Below are 6,967 nucleotides of genomic sequence, written 5' to 3' on the forward strand. Positions count from 1 at the left end.
TGCTGCCGGTCTGGCCCTGCTGTGTCTGCTCTTGGCTCCCGGCGGCGGGGGCGAGGGCTGAGGCACGTTCGGATAGGGTTGGTCGAGGTTGGGTTTTTTTTTTTCCTCCGCTCTGTGCTGTGGAGCTGGTTGGAACGGGTGTTGCCTGCCAGCAGAAGTGTGTTGAAGAGCAAGCCTTGGCCGCTCCACGGGGCAGCGCCGAGGCTGAGCCTCCAGCTCAGAAAATTCCTGAGCAGGTTTCCGAGCTCGGTCCGCCGGGGGCGAGGGTGACACGATAGGAATGGCTCCCCGCGCCTTCCCTCTCTCTCCCCACTTGCTTCCGCCATGCTCGGGGGAGGCCAAGGGCTGTGGAGCTTCGGCCCGTGTCTGACGGCTGGAGCGGGTCCAGAGAAGAGCTACAAGGCTGGTGAAGGGGCTGGAGCCTAAGTCCTATGGGCAGAGGCTGAGGGTGCTGGCGTTGTTTAGCCTGGAAAAGAGGAGGCTCAGAGGTGACCTCAGCACTGTCTAGAACTACCTGAAGGAAAGTTGTAGCCAGGTGGGGGCTGGTCTCTTCTCCCAGGCACTCAGCAATAGGACAAGGGGGCACGGGTTCAAGCTCTGACAGGGGAAATTTAAGTTGGAGATCAGAAAAATCTTCTTTCCAGAGAGAGTAATCAGGCATTGAAATGGCCTGCCCAGAGAGGTGGTGGATTCCCCATCCCTGGAGGTTTTTAAACAGATTGGACGTGGCACTGAGTGCCATGATCTGGTAAACAGACTGGAGTTGGACCAAGGGTTGGACTTGATGATCTCAGAGGTCTTTTTCAACCCAATTGATTCTATGATTCTATGAATATTTATCCTGCTGGACCCTGTGGATGCTCTGTCGGGGAGAAATGTCTCCAATTAACTAAAGCAGGCTAGCAGTGGAATGAAGTGAAAGCAGAGAAATTCAGGCTCTCATAAAACTCGTTTCCAAAATTCCTGAGTTTTAAGGTCTTGTTTACAGACGGGGAGAAGTTTCAGGCCTTAGGTTTGTAATTTATTTTTAGCTAGATGACATGTGAAGGCATGTGTTTGAAGACCCACTCAAATTTTTCCAGGCTTGGATGAAATTTTGCAAATGCATTTGGGAATGTGTGTGCTGGAACACAGCACAGCATTTGAAGCATGCTGGTTTTAAGTAGTGGCAACAAAGAGCGGTGGGCTGATGGGTGGGGGTCTGTCTGATGCTGTAATAAGGTATTTCTGCAGGGAGTGGTTTAGCACAATTGTATTAAGGTGATTGGGGGGACTTATGGTTATTAACTGATAATGTTATTAATCGATATACTTACCATAGAATTTGCTTAGTAGTTATTATGAAATTCACTGTGTAGCATATGGCAAAAATCACAAGGTACAGACCTGTCCTTGAAGAGGCCATACCAAGAGGCCCCTTGGACTAATTAAAACAGCCAGGATACCCTATGAAACGAAGATAAATCAGAAGATTTGTCAAAACAATGAGATAAGTAGAGAAATTCACCAATTAGACCAGTTACAGTTGCCAACAGATCTGGTTTGAAGCAGTTTTGAGCAAAGGTAAAAAGTTCACGGGAGGAAGAGTACTGACTTCATCCCCAAAGACCACCAAAGACCCCTGCCCCGAATTACCAGGAGGAAAGGTGCAGGCGCAAGAAGGAATGGCACAGGGTGGAGAAAATGGAAATCAGTTCTTGAAACTCATTATAATAACCCTGCCTTCTCTAAGGTAATAATGTTTATGCATGAAGAAATAAAAAATATGTATAACTTAAACCATTTGTTAACTCAACCAGGTGTGCATGTTTTGGGAGGAGCCATCCCCCATGCACCCAAGCCTCAAATAAACGTATGTCTCTATAACCTTACTGGGTACAGAGTCTTCTTTCCACAAATCGAAGGCCAACTGACCCACTTGGAGGTTTTCTGAGTGAGTGCCTCGCTGCTCAGGCTCAGGAAATGCGCTCAGTTACACCAATCGCCAAAATAAGCATGAGCTGTATAACGACACTTGTTTTCTGTTGCCATCATCCGCTCCTCCCCTTCTGTCTTAAGGCTGACAATGTTTATCAGTGACCTTAATTCAATTATGAGAATCCTGGGATAAGAATTTTACCTTTGATGATGCCCAGCAGACTGTGGATCTACTTCTGCTGGGAGCAAATCACAATGGAGGTGGAGGCAATGGATGCTCAACCTGTTCCAGTTAACAACCTTAAGCAGCAGGCTCAGTGACACTTAGAGAGGCACAAAGCTGTGCTTTAATATGCATATAAAACTGATGTGTACATAGGGATTTCCCCTCTGTTGGTTTTTTTTGCTATAGATCCCATCCAAGTAGTTTATTGCTGTAAGAAATATACTGTTATCCCAAATGTGTTCTGTTTCTTCATTAAAAGGAAAACCACATTTTCATGCCTTAGTTTCAGGTGTCCACATCAAGTGTTCAGTTTCACCAACCGAAGTAAGTAAAAATAGCCCAGTAAGAGTGAGAAAATGAAGTTGTTTGGTTCTAGACATCTCTTCCATGCTGTTGCTTTCTTTACGTCAGTTTTAAACCACAGTTAGGGCTCAAAGCAGTCAAGAGTAAAAAGCCACAAACCCAAGAAACTCACCAAATTCTCTCTCTTTTTTTAATCAGTTTTACATAAAAGTTACACATCTAAAAACTTTGCAAAATGGCAGAACTTGATTTTTTTCCTAACTTCTTTTTGCCTTATGTCCAAAGGAGATCTACAGGAGATGGTTTCTGGTCATAGATTTAAGTGGCATTTGTAAGGTGAAGGAATACAGATACCAAAAACTAATCTAGAAGTTCATTAAAATGTCTTATCTACATACCAGTGAGTAAGTTGCTCAAGGGAGAAATGGTAAAAAGAAAGCAAACACCCTGTATCTTGTAGTATTAAAAGAGTTCCAAAGAGAAAAATTCCATCTGTTGGAGATTGACTAGTGCTCATTAGCATCTTGTGCCACCCTGTCATCTTACTGAACATCACTTTACAATTGCAATTTATAATTGCAATGTATAAGCACATTTTGAGCTAGCTGTGGTGTCATTTTTCAATCACATGCCTGTCACATGAAAGGGAAGAGGGAGACAGAAATGCAAAGATTTCTAGTCTTAACTGTATTAATTAAAAGTTATTAGCCGTAAGTGCTTCCAGACAATCAGATCCTTATGTATCCAACACTGTCTGTCCTCTAACTGACAGCACACAGGATGGTTCTGACCTCTGATGTGAAGCTTCACTTCAACCAGGGAGAAATATTAGCAATAAGCGCTTCTAGACAATCAGAGCCCTATGTTCCCCAACACTGTCTGTCAACTCACGGACAGCCCACAGGTTGGAAGGGATTCTGATTTCTAAAATGAAGCCACACTTAATGCCAGAAAAGAACTTTTCTCACAACAGCTTCCGAAATAACATTTATTAATACAAATCTGTGACAGTTATTGTGGGTTCTGCTTTGCCAGTGATAACGTTCAGCTGCAAGATTGTATTTAATTGATAATAAGACCCCAAAAGAAACCAGCACAAAACACATTCTACAGAGGCAAACACACTAAACTCAAGTTACAATACAGCAATGTATCTCATTTTCACAACAGACAGAAACTAGCAACAAAGAACTACTAACTAAAAACACAGCCACCTAAAACATTTATCCAGACACTCTTTCAGTAACATAAGACGATAAAATATCTTGCACACCACTCTCTCTGTAACACAAAAGGAAAGAGCAGAGCTGCTTCTTATCAACATACATGTTGAAAAAAGAAACAGCACCTTGAAAGTAAAGTAGCAAAGTGTGAAGCAAGTTCTTAAAAAGTAGGAATAGCAAAAAGCAATAAATAATATAAAGTAGCAAAGTGTGAAGCAAGTTACTGTTATTAGTATTAAGGTAGCAAAACACATTTAGTGAAGGAAATGCTTATAAAGTAAGAATCAAAGTAAGAAAGAAAGAAAGTTAAGAAAGTAAAGTTAGAAAAAATAGAAAGCCCATGGTCTCCTCACCCCTACATTGTTCCAAGAGGAACTGCAGCAGTTACCCTCACAGAGACATTGGCATTTCTCCCTCTCCTCCTGGAGTTTAAACTCCAAACTCTCTTTATACCTTTTTTTTCCTTCCATGTGGTTTTTGTGGCTAAGTCAATCTATTGGGAGGGTGATGGTGATGGAGATGCCTGAGGTGAGGTGGCTCCTTTGAGCAGTTATGGAAGATATCGCAGAGGGGGCCATGTCATTCCTTAAACAACACTCCACCCTATGTTAATCTTATCAGTTTGAAAGACTTTGTCCACGGCTGGAGCACCCCCTCAGGGGCTGAGACATCTCCTTCAACCCATCAGGCCTTATCAGAGGGACCATCACCCCGCAATGCCTTATTAAGTTTTTAAAGGGACTGAGTATCCATAGTAGTATTCAGTTAAATTATTCCTAAAATCAGTATTGAAATCCAGGCTGAATGGTGCAGAGCAAGCAGTAAAGTTTGTCTCAGAGATTGAAAGTCAGGCAAGGTCCTTACCTGCTTTGCGGAGGTTTTTCTACCACTCCTGTGACTGGTGCTTCAGACTCTCATTGGACAAGAGGTGCCAGTCAGTCTGCTCTGCTATAAGTTCAGCTCCCAAGCTCCTCTTTGGAATTCCAAAGCTCAGAGTTGAACTTGCAATTAGCTGCTCTTGGTGAGATTTTAGCTAATTGGATGCTGAGGGCAATGCTGGGGTAATAAGGTGTCTCTGAAGTCTCATTAGGGCCTCAAATAAGAAAGTTGGGGGGCAAAAGACGTTGAGAATGAAGAGAATGAGAAAGTTTAGCAGTATGAATGAGTAAACAGAAATCAGAATTGAAGTTAATTCAGGCTGGACCATTGGGTTAACAATCAGAACAGTAACAGAGAAAAATGTCAGACCTTAATTATAATTTTTTACCTTCTTATGTCTGAGTCAAGACTAGACCCAAGGGCATGAGACAACCATGCAGCACTCCCTGAAATGTTAAATGGACAGACTATGAGTAAGAACAAAGACAATTCCTGTGTTTTTATGACAAAAGTTCTTGTTCTTGTAAGAAGATACAATGACAGATATTCCTGTCTTCTGAACTTAGCATTAATTTTTACCTGGAAAACAGGGCACAATATGTATCTTGTGTCATCAGGTTCAGGCAATGCAGCCTGTACATGAAAAATTTTGGACTGAGCCAAGTAATCAAGCCTTCCTTGGCCACAACGTCTGGGAATTTGAGGATGGTTCAGCTGATAGCAGAGCCCTGGCTGGGAGCACAGAAGACACATCCAAACAGACAATTGCTTTCAGAGATTTTACATCTGTAATGACAAGGTTGATATTTCTGAATTTAAGGCTTGCCTGAGCTGGCTTCTGTTTCAGCTCAATATTTACTTCTAGCGGGGAAGTGGAATGGGCATACAGCCTACACTGGTTCCCTGAGTCTTCCCAAGCATAGTAAGTAATCTGTTACCAAACTTGTAAGAGAAGGAGGGGCAGTTTCCCTTTGCCAGACAGCAGTTCCTCACTGTGAGTATTTCAATCTAGAGCATTAACAAACTCTGGAAAATAGACAATTAATAAATCTGGCCTCCATAGCTTATGCAAGTGGATTAAATTAAACCTGATGATAGTGGGGTTTTTTTCCTGTTTTGAATGCTCTGATTTTTTTATAAATGTCAGGTGTATGATTATTTATAGTGCACAAGGCACTTGGTAAGCAATATAGCCACAAGCCTGTACTCCACATGGCACACATCTTAAATCAGTCAAATACATAGCTGTAAATGTCATGGGCAGCAATATTCAGGAGGGAATATAGCCAAAAGGAAGCCAAAAAGGAGGAATGTCTATTTAAACTCTTGCTATGCTCCTATTTAAATGTACTTAAGCAGAACAGGCAGATTTCAGAGTGGTTAGGGTGGATTGGTATTCTAGGGTTCCTTTTGTGTTTGTTTTCCTGTAAGAGTGTAGGAAATGCTGTCTGGACCCAAAGGAGTCTGTGACATCAGAAAGCTGCCCATCTTTTTGTTAAAATGGAAAAGTTCATGGTTTTGAAGCTGAAGAGGTTAGGAGACAGAGCAAGCAGAATGCAGTATGTGAAAAATGAGAATTCTCAAACACAATGTGGCTGAATGGAGAAGCTCTTAGAGTGATTAGTTCAAGGGAGAAAGAATGGTCTTTGTTGATATGTGAGAACTTCTCTGGTATCTTATTAAGACAGGGAAAGTGGTGGTTTGCTTGAGGGTTTTCGGTTTTATTTTTGTTACTGGTTTGTTTTCCTTTGGAAATAAATACGAGAACCATGAAATCTGAAATCAGTTTCACTTCTGTGAAGGCTCCAGCCTCATACGTCCCCTCATACGTTATTTACAGTAATACACTCCCCTAGCAAGAGAGTACTGAGGAAAGGTTTGGGACAATGAAGCATTAAGAACTGCTATAAAAACCACCAGTAGCAGTGAAAATTGCCAGGTGATGTGGTAATGTTTACTGCACGCTCTTGTATTATTGTCCAAAGGGGATGAGACTGGATGTCCTCGCGACTTTTTTTTCTCTCAGTTGTGCATTGACTCACCCCCTCAGTGCAACATACTCTTACAGTAAAGACTTGAATGTCACGTCTGGGATTGCTCTTGCATGTTTGTCTTTATGTTCCAGACAGACATAGTAACTGAACATAGGTGAAATGGAATGGATTTTTTTAGGTTGTGTTATTCAGATGATTGTGTTAGGGTAACATCGTGGTCTCACTGTGCACAGCTATTACAGTGCCAAGTCTGTTGTTGGCAAAGTGCTCTTGTGGTAACGTCATCTGCCCCGAGCAGAGAATGTATGTATGTAGGGCCAGACTTTGCGAACGCAGATTTGGGCAGGGCTTTCCCCATGTGGGTGTGCCCTTCCAGCCTGCACAGTGGATTTTTTAGGTGAGGCACAGCGTGCACAGAACTGGCC

Source organism: Pithys albifrons, chromosome 2 (genome assembly GCF_047495875.1).
Source record: "Pithys albifrons albifrons isolate INPA30051 chromosome 2, PitAlb_v1, whole genome shotgun sequence".
NCBI lineage: Eukaryota > Metazoa > Chordata > Aves > Passeriformes > Thamnophilidae > Pithys > Pithys albifrons.